Here is an 11,067-nt window from a genome sequence, read left to right as displayed (position 1 = left end):
AGGTTCACCAAAATCACAGGCATGGTAGATCAAGGTACTTTCTACGATGTGTGTAAGTTTCAAAACGACAAGTCAAAGGGTAGATTTTATACGATTTTCTAAAGGACGATTAGCTGTGGCCGGGTGAATTGAACCACCAATGCACAATGAGATCGATGTCTCCGAGATATTTGTAGTTGGCTAACCAAACTCACAGGCATGGTAGCTCGAGGTACTTTCTACGATGTGTGTACGTTTCAAAACGATCGGTCAGAGGGTTTATTTTATATATGTTTTTTAAGCAAGTATTGGGTTTGCCGGGTGAGTCCCGGGGTAGACCGATAATGCACAATGTGGTCACCGTCTCCTTGATATTTGTAGTAGGCTAACCAAATTCATGGGTATGGTAGACCGTATTACTTTCTACGATGTGTGTAAGTTTTAAAACGATCAGCCAAAGGGTTGATTTTATACGATTTTTGGAAATTTTTGAAAACACGATTGTACGTAATTTATAGTTATACAGCACGCGTATGCTGATCGCTGTACCGACAATGCACAATGAGATCACCGTCTCCGTGATATTTGTAGTAGGTTCACCAAAATCACAGGCATTGTAGCTCGAGGTACTTTCTACGATGTGTGTAAGTTTCAAAACGACAGGTCAAAGGGTTGATTTTATATATTTTTTTTAAGCAAGTATTGGGTTTGCTGGGTGAGTCCCGGGGTCGACCGAGAATGCACAATGTGGTCACCGTCTCCGTAATATATTTTGTAGTAGGTTCACCAAAATCACAGGCATGGTAGCTCGAGGTATTCTCTACAATGTGTGTAAGTTTCAAAACGACAAGTCAAAGGGTTGATTTTATACGATTTTCTAAAGGGCGATTAGCTGTGGCCGGGTGAATTGAACCACCAATGCACAATGAGATCGCTGTCTCCGAGATATTTGTAGTTGGCTAACCAAACTCACAGGCTTGGTAGCTCGAGGTACTTTCTACGATGTGTGTACGTTTCAAAACGATCGGTCAAAGGGTTGATTTTATATATTTTTTTTAAGCAAGTATTAGGTTTGCCGGGTGAGTCCCGGGGTACACCGACAATGCACAATGTGGTCACCGTCTCCTTGATATTTGTAGTAGGCTAACTAAATTCACGGGTATGGTAGACCGTATTACTTTCTACGATGTGTGTAAGTTTTAAAACGATCAGTCAAAGGGTTGATTTTATACGATTTTTGGAAATTTTTGAAAACATGATTGTACCTAATTTATAGTTATACAGCACGCGTATGCTGATTGCTGTACCGACAATGCACAATGAGATCACCGTCCCCGTGATATTTGTAGTAGGTTCACCAATATCGCAGGCATGTCAGCTCGAGGTGTTTTTTACGATGTGTGTAAGTTTCAAAACGACAGGTCAAAGGGGTGATTTTATAAGATTTTTGGGATTTTTTAAAACACGATTTTACGTCATTTAAAGTTATACAGCACGCGTATGCTGATCGCTGTACCGACAATGCACAATGAGATCACTGTCTCCGCGATATTTGTAGTAGGTTCACCAAAATCACAGGCATGGTAGCTCGAGGTACTTTCTACGATGTATGTAAGTTTCAAAACGACAGGTCAAAGGGTTGATTTTATATATTTTTTTTAAGCAAGTATTGGGTTTTCCGGGTGACTCCCGGGGTAGACCGACAATGCACAATGTGGTCACCGTCTCCTTGATATTTGTAGTAGGCTAACTAAATTTACGGGTATGGTAGACCGTATTACTTTCTACGATGTGTGTAAGTTTCAAAACGACAGGTCAAAGGGTTGATTTTATAAGATTTTTGGAATTTTTTAAAACACGATTGTACGTAATTTATAGTTATACAGCACGCGTATGCTGATCGCTGTACCGACAATGCACAATGAGATCACCGTCTCCGTGATATTTGTAGTAGGTTCACCAAAATCACAGGCATGGTAGATCAAGGTACTTTCTACGATGTGTGTAAGTTTCAAAACGACAAGTCAAAGGGTAGATTTTATACGATTTTCTAAAGGACGATTAGCTGTGGCCGGGTGAATTGAACCACCAATGCACAATGAGATCGATGTCTCCGAGATATTTGTAGTTGGCTAACCAAACTCACAGGCATGGTAGCTCGAGGTACTTTCTACGATGTGTGTACGTTTCAAAACGATCGGTCAGAGGGTTGATTTTATATATGTTTTTTAAGCAAGTATTGGGTTTGCCGGGTGAGTCCCGGGGTAGACCGATAATGCACAATGAGGTCACCGTCTCCTTGATATTTGTAGTAGGCTAACCAAATTCATGGGTATGGTAGACCGTATTACTTTCTACGATGTGTGTAAGTTTTAAAACGATCAGTCAAAGGGTTGATTTTATACGATTTTTGGAAATTTTTGAAAACACGATTGTACGTAATTTATAGTTATACAGCACGCGTATGCTGATCGCTGTACCGACAATGCACAATGAGATCACCGTCTCCGTGATATTTGTAGTAGGTTCACCAAAATCACAGGCATGGTAGATCAAGGTACTTTCTACGATGTGTGTAAGTTTCAAAACGACAGGTCAAAGGGTTGATTTTATATATTTTTTTTAAGCAAGTATTGGGTTTGCTGGGTGAGTCCCGGGGTCGACCGAGAATGCACAATGTGGTCACCGTCTCCGTAATATATTTTGTAGTAGGTTCACCAAAATCACAGGCATGGTAGCTCGAGGTATTCTCTACAATGTGTGTAAGTTTCAAAACGACAAGTCAAAGGGTTGATTTTATACGATTTTCTAAAGGGCGATTAGCTGTGGCCGGGTGAATTGAACCACCAATGCACAATGAGATCGCTGTCTCCGAGATATTTGTAGTTGGCTAACCAAACTCACAGGCTTGGTAGCTCGAGGTACTTTCTACGATGTGTGTACGTTTCAAAACGATCGGTCAAAGGGTTGATTTTATATATTTTTTTTAAGCAAGTATTGGGTTTGCCGGGTGAGTCCCGGGGTAGACCGACAATGCACAATGTGGTCACCGTCTCCTTGATATTTGTAGTAGGCTAACTAAATTCACGGGTATGGTAGACCGTATTACTTTCTACGATGTGTGTAAGTTTTAAAATGATCAGTCAAAGGGTTGATTTTATACGATTTTTGGAAATTTTTGAAAACACGATTGTACGTAATTTATAGTTATACAGCACGCGTATGCTGATCGCTGTACCGACAATGCACAATGAGATCACCGTCTCCGTGATATTTGTAGTAGGTTCACCAAAATCACAGGCATGTCAGCTCGAGGTGTTTTTTACGATGTGTGTAAGTTTCAAAACGACAGGTCAAAGGGTTGATTTTATAAGATTTTTGGAATTTTTTAAAACACGATTGTACGTAATTTATAGTTATACAGCACGCGTATGCTGATCGCTGTACCGACAATGCACAATGAGATCACCGTCTCCGTGATATTTGTAGTAGGTTCACCAAAATCACAGGCATGGTAGATCAAGGTACTTTCTACGATGTGTGTAAGTTTCAAAACGACAAGTCAAAGGGTAGATTTTATACGATTTTCTAAAGGACGATTAGCTGTGGCCGGGTGAATTGAACCACCAATGCACAATGAGATCGATGTCTCCGAGATATTTGTAGTTGGCTAACCAAACTCACAGGCATGGTAGCTCGAGGTACTTTCTACGATGTGTGTACGTTTCAAAACGATCGGTCAGAGGGTTGATTTTATATATGTTTTTTAAGCAAGTATTGGGTTTGCCGGGTGAGTCCCGGGGTAGACCGACAATGCACAATGTGGTCACCGTCTCCTTGATATTTGTAGTAGGCTAACCAAATTCATGGGTATGGTAGACCGTATTACTTTCTACGATGTGTGTAAGTTTTAAAACGATCAGTCAAAGGGTTGATTTTATACGATTTTTGGAAATTTTTGAAAACACGATTGTACGTAATTTATAGTTATACAGCACGCGTATGCTGATCGCTGTACCGACAATGCACAATGAGATCACCGTCTCCGTGATATTTGTAGTAGGTTCACCAAAATCACAGGCATTGTAGCTCGAGGTACTTTCTACGATGTGTGTAAGTTTCAAAACGACAGGTCAAAGGGGTGATTTTATAAGATTTTTGGAATTTTTTAAAACACGATTGTACGTAATTTATAGTTATACAGCACGCGTATGCTGATCGCTGTACCGACAATGCACAATGAGATCACCGTCTCCGTGATATTTGTAGTAGGTTCACCAAAATCACAGGCATGGTAGATCAAGGTACTTTCTACGATGTGTGTAAGTTTCAAAACGACAAGTCAAAGGGTAGATTTTATACGATTTTCTAAAGGACGATTAGCTGTGGCCGGGTGAATTGAACCACCAATGCACAATGAGATCGATGTCTCCGAGATATTTGTAGTTGGCTAACCAAACTCACAGGCATGGTAGCTCGAGGTACTTTCTACGATGTGTGTACGTTTCAAAACGATCGGTCAGAGGGTTGATTTTATATATGTTTTTTAAGCAAGTATTGGGTTTGCCGGGTGAGTCCCGGGGTAGACCGATAATGCACAATGTGGTCACCGTCTCCTTGATATTTGTAGTAGGCTAACCAAATTCATGGGTATGGTAGACCGTATTACTTTCTACGATGTGTGTAAGTTTTAAAACGATCAGTCAAAGGGTTGATTTTATACGATTTTTGGAAATTTTTGAAAACACGATTGTACGTAATTTATAGTTATACAGCACGCGTATGCTGATCGCTGTACCGACAATGCACAATGAGATCACCGTCTCCGTGATATTTGTAGTAGGTTCACCAAAATCACAGGCATGGTAGATCAAGGTACTTTCTACGATGTGTGTAAGTTTCAAAACGACAGGTCAAAGGGTTGATTTTATATATTTTTTTTAAGCAAGTATTGGGTTTGCTGGGTGAGTCCCGGGGTCGACCGAGAATGCACAATGTGGTCACCGTCTCCGTAATATATTTTGTAGTAGGTTCACCAAAATCACAGGCATGGTAGCTCGAGGTATTCTCTACAATGTGTGTAAGTTTCAAAACGACAAGTCAAAGGGTTGATTTTATACGATTTTCTAAAGGGCGATTAGCTGTGGCCGGGTGAATTGAACCACCAATGCACAATGAGATCGCTGTCTCCGAGATATTTGTAGTTGGCTAACCAAACTCACAGGCTTGGTAGCTCGAGGTACTTTCTACGATGTGTGTACGTTTCAAAACGATTGGTCAAAGGGTTGATTTTATATATTTTTTTTAAGCAAGTATTGGGTTTGCCGGGTGAGTCCCGGGGTAGACCGACAATGCACAATGTGGTCACCGTCTCCTTGATATTTGTAGTAGGCTAACTAAATTCACGGGTATGGTAGACCGTATTACTTTCTACGATGTGTGTAAGTTTTAAAATGATCAGTCAAAGGGTTGATTTTATACGATTTTTGGAAATTTTTGAAAACACGATTGTACGTAATTTATAGTTATACAGCACGCGTATGCTGATCGCTGTACCGACAATGCACAATGAGATCACCGTCTCCGTGATATTTGTAGTAGGTTCACCAAAATCACAGGCATGTCAGCTCGAGGTGTTTTTTACGATGTGTGTAAGTTTCAAAACGACAGGTCAAAGGGTTGATTTTATAAGATTTTTGGAATTTTTTAAAACACGATTGTACGTAATTTATAGTTATACAGCACGCGTATGCTGATCGCTGTACCGACAATGCACAATGAGATCACCGTCTCCGTGATATTTGTAGTAGGTTCACCAAAATCACAGGCATGGTAGATCAAGGTACTTTCTACGATGTGTGTAAGTTTCAAAACGACAAGTCAAAGGGTAGATTTTATACGATTTTCTAAAGGACGATTAGCTGTGGCCGGGTGAATTGAACCACCAATGCACAATGAGATCGATGTCTCCGAGATATTTGTAGTTGGCTAACCAAACTCACAGGCATGGTAGCTCGAGGTACTTTCTACGATGTGTGTACGTTTCAAAACGATCGGTCAGAGGGTTGATTTTATATATGTTTTTTAAGCAAGTATTGGGTTTGCCGGGTGAGTCCCGGGGTAGACCGATAATGCACAATGTGGTCACCGTCTCCTTGATATTTGTAGTAGGCTAACCAAATTCATGGGTATGGTAGACCGTATTACTTTCTACGATGTGTGTAAGTTTTAAAACGATCAGTCAAAGGGTTGATTTTATACGATTTTTGGAAATTTTTGAAAACACGATTGTACGTAATTTATAGTTATACAGCACGCGTATGCTGATCGCTGTACCGACAATGCACAATGAGATCACCGTCTCCGTGATATTTGTAGTAGGTTCACCAAAATCACAGGCATTGTAGCTCGAGGTACTTTCTACGATGTGTGTAAGTTTCAAAACGACAGGTCAAAGGGGTGATTTTATAAGATTTTTGGAATTTTTGAAAACACGATTGTACGTAATTTATAGTTATACAGCACGCGTATGCTGATCGCTGTACCGACAATGCACAATGAGATCACCGTCTCCGTGATATTTGTAGTAGGTTCACCAAAATCACAGGCATGGTAGATCAAGGTACTTTCTACGATGTGTGTAAGTTTCAAAACGACAAGTCAAAGGGTAGATTTTATACGATTTTCTAAAGGACGATTAGCTGTGGCCGGGTGAATTGAACCACCAATGCACAATGAGATCGATGTCTCCGAGATATTTGTAGTTGGCTAACCAAACTCACAGGCATGGTAGCTCGAGGTACTTTCTACGATGTGTGTACGTTTCAAAACGATCGGTCAGAGGGTTGATTTTATATATGTTTTTTAAGCAAGTATTGGGTTTGCCGGGTGAGTCCCGGGGTAGACCGATAATGCACAATGTGGTCACCGTCTCCTTGATATTTGTAGTAGGCTAACCAAATTCATGGGTATGGTAGACCGTATTACTTTCTACGATGTGTGTAAGTTTTAAAACGATCAGTCAAAGGGTTGATTTTATACGATTTTTGGAAATTTTTGAAAACACGATTGTACGTAATTTATAGTTATACAGCACGCGTATGCTGATCGCTGTACCGACAATGCACAATGAGATCACCGTCTCCGTGATATTTGTAGTAGGTTCACCAAAATCACAGGCATTGTAGCTCGAGGTACTTTCTACGATGTGTGTAAGTTTCAAAACGACAGGTCAAAGGGGTGATTTTATAAGATTTTTGGAATTTTTGAAAACACGATTGTACGTAATTTATAGTTATACAGCACGCGTATGCTGATCGCTGTACCGACAATGCACAATGAGATCACCGTCTCCGTGATATTTGTAGTAGGTTCACCAAAATCACAGGCATTGTAGCTCGAGGTACTTTCTACGATGTGTGTAAGTTTCAAAACGACAGGTCAAAGGGGTGATTTTATAAGATTTTTGGAATTTTTTAAAACACGATTGTACGTAATTTATAGTTATACAGCACGCGTATGCTGATCGCTGTACCGACAATGCACAATGAGATCACCGTCTCCGTGATATTTGTAGTAGGTTCACCAAAATCACAGGCATGGTAGATCAAGGTACTTTCTACGATGTGTGTAAGTTTCAAAACGACAAGTCAAAGGGTAGATTTTATACGATTTTCTAAAGGACGATTAGCTGTGGCCGGGTGAATTGAACCACCAATGCACAATGAGATCGATGTCTCCGAGATATTTGTAGTTGGCTAACCAAACTCACAGGCATGGTAGCTCGAGGTACTTTCTACGATGTGTGTACGTTTCAAAACGATCGGTCAGAGAGTTGATTTTATATATGTTTTTTAAGCAAGTATTGGGTTTGCCGGGTGAGTCCCGGGGTAGACCGATAATGCACAATGTGGTCACCGTCTCCTTGATATTTGTAGTAGGCTAACCAAATTCATGGGTATGGTAGACCGTATTACTTTCTACGATGTGTGTAAGTTTGAAAACGATCAGTCAAAGGGTTGATTTTATACGATTTTTGGAAATTTTTGAAAACACGATTGTACGTAATTTATAGTTATACAGCACGCGTATGCTGATCGCTGTACCGACAATGCACAATGAGATCACCGTCTCCGTGATATTTGTAGTAGGTTCACCAAAATCACAGGCATGGTAGATCAAGGTACTTTCTACGATGTGTGTAAGTTTCAAAACGACAGGTCAAAGGGTTGATTTTATATATTTTTTTTAAGCAAGTATTGGGTTTGCTGGGTGAGTCCCGGGGTCGACCGAGAATGCACAATGTGGTCACCGTATCCGTAATATATTTTGTAGTAGGTTCACCAAAATCACAGGCATGGTAGCTCGAGGTATTCTCTACAATGTGTGTAAGTTTCAAAACGACAAGTCAAAGGGTTGATTTTATACGATTTTCTAAAGGGCGATTAGCTGTGGCCGGGTGAATTGAACCACCAATGCACAATGAGATCGCTGTCTCCGAGATATTTGTAGTTGGCTAACCAAACTCACAGGCTTGGTAGCTCGAGGTACTTTCTACGATGTGTGTACGTTTCAAAACGATCGGTCAAAGGGTTGATTTTATATATTTTTTTTAAGCAAGTATTGGGTTTGCCGGGTGAGTCCCGGGGTAGACCGACAATGCACAATGTGGTCACCGTCTCCTTGATATTTGTAGTAGGCTAACTAAATTCACGGGTATGGTAGACCGTATTACTTTCTACGATGTGTGTAAGTTTTAAAATGATCAGTCAAAGGGTTGATTTTATACGATTTTTGGAAATTTTTGAAAACACGATTGTACGTAATTTATAGTTATACAGCACGCGTATGCTGATCGCTGTACCGACAATGCACAATGAGATCACCGTCTCCGTGATATTTGTAGTAGGTTCACCAAAATCACAGGCATGTCAGCTCGAGGTGTTTTTTACGATGTGTGTAAGTTTCAAAACGACAGGTCAAAGGGTTGATTTTATAAGATTTTTGGAATTTTTTAAAACACGATTGTACGTAATTTATAGTTATACAGCACGCGTATGCTGATCGCTGTACCGACAATGCACAATGAGATCACCGTCTCCGTGATATTTGTAGTAGGTTCACCAAAATCACAGGCATGGTAGATCAAGGTACTTTCTACGATGTGTGTAAGTTTCAAAACGACAAGTCAAAGGGTAGATTTTATACGATTTTCTAAAGGACGATTAGCTGTGGCCGGGTGAATTGAACCACCAATGCACAATGAGATCGATGTCTCCGAGATATTTGTAGTTGGCTAACCAAACTCACAGGCATGGTAGCTCGAGGTACTTTCTACGATGTGTGTACGTTTCAAAACGATCGGTCAGAGGGTTGATTTTATATATGTTTTTTAAGCAAGTATTGGGTTTGCCGGGTGAGTCCCGGGGTAGACCGATAATGCACAATGTGGTCACCGTCTCCTTGATATTTGTAGTAGGCTAACCAAATTCATGGGTATGGTAGACCGTATTACTTTCTACGATGTGTGTAAGTTTTAAAACGATCAGTCAAAGGGTTGATTTTATACGATTTTTGGAAATTTTTGAAAACACGATTGTACGTCATTTATAGTTATACAGCACGCGTATGCTGATCGCTGTACCGACAATGCACAATGAGATCACCGTCTCCGTGATATTTGTAGTAGGTTCACCAAAATCACAGGCATTGTAGCTCGAGGTACTTTCTACGATGTGTGTAAGTTTCAAAACGACAGGTCAAAGGGGTGATTTTATAAGATTTTTGGAATTTTTTAAAACACGATTGTACGTAATTTATAGTTATACAGCACGCGTATGCTGATCGCTGTACCGACAATGCACAATGAGATCACCGTCTCCGTGATATTTGTAGTAGGTTCACCAAAATCACAGGCATGGTAGATCAAGGTACTTTCTACGATGTGTGTAAGTTTCAAAACGACAGGTCAAAGGGTTGATTTTATATATTTTTTTTAAGCAAGTATTGGGTTTGCTGGGTGAGTCCCGGGGTCGACTGAGAATGCACAATGAGATCACCGTCTCCGTGATATTTGTAGTAGGTTCACCAAAATCACAGGCATGGTAGATCAAGGTACTTTCTACGATGTGTGTAAGTTTCAAAACGACAAGTCAAAGGGTAGATTTTATACGATTTTCTAAAGGACGATTAGCTGTGGCCGGGTGAATTGAACCACCAATGCACAATGAGATCGCTGTCTCCGAGATATTTGTAGTTGGCTAACCAAACTCACAGGCTTGGTAGCTCGAGGTACTTTCTACGATGTGTGTACGTTTCAAAACGATCGGTCAAAGGGTTGATTTTATATATTTTTTTTAAGCAAGTATTAGGTTTGCCGGGTGAGTCCCGGGGTACACCGACAATGCACAATGTGGTCACCGTCTCCTTGATATTTGTAGTAGGCTAACTAAATTCACGGGTATGGTAGACCGTATTACCTTCTACGATGTGTGTAAGTTTTAAAACGATCAGTCAAAGGGTTGATTTTATACGATTTTTGGAAATTTTTGAAAACACGATTGTACGTAATTTATAGTTATACAGCACGCGTATGCTGATCGCTGTACCGAAAATGCACAATGAGATCACCGTCTCCGTGATATTTGTAGTAGGTTCACCAAAATCACAGGCATGTCAGCTCGAGGTGTTTTTTACGATGTGTGTAAGTTTCAAAACGACAGGTCAAAGGGTTTATTTTATAAGATTTTTGGAATTTTTTAAAACACGATTGTACGTAATTTATAGTTATACAGCACGCGTATGCTGATCGCTGTACCGACAATGCACAATGAGATCACTGTCTCCGCGATATTTGTAGTAGGTTCACCAAAATCACAGGCATGGTAGCTCGAGGTACTTTCTACGATGTATGTAAGTTTCAAAACGACAGGTCAAAGGGTTGATTTTATATATTTTTTTTAAGCAAGTATTGGGTTTGCCGGGTGAGTCCCGGGGTAGACCGACAATGCACAATGTGGTCACCGTCTCCTTGATATTTGTAGTAGGCTAACTAAATTTACGGGTATGGTAGACCGTATTACTTTCTAC

The sequence above is a fragment of the Metopolophium dirhodum genome, chromosome 1, assembly GCF_019925205.1.
Source record: "Metopolophium dirhodum isolate CAU chromosome 1, ASM1992520v1, whole genome shotgun sequence".
NCBI classification, from domain to species: domain Eukaryota; kingdom Metazoa; phylum Arthropoda; class Insecta; order Hemiptera; family Aphididae; genus Metopolophium; species Metopolophium dirhodum.
Note: the sequence above shows the minus strand (reverse complement) of the source record.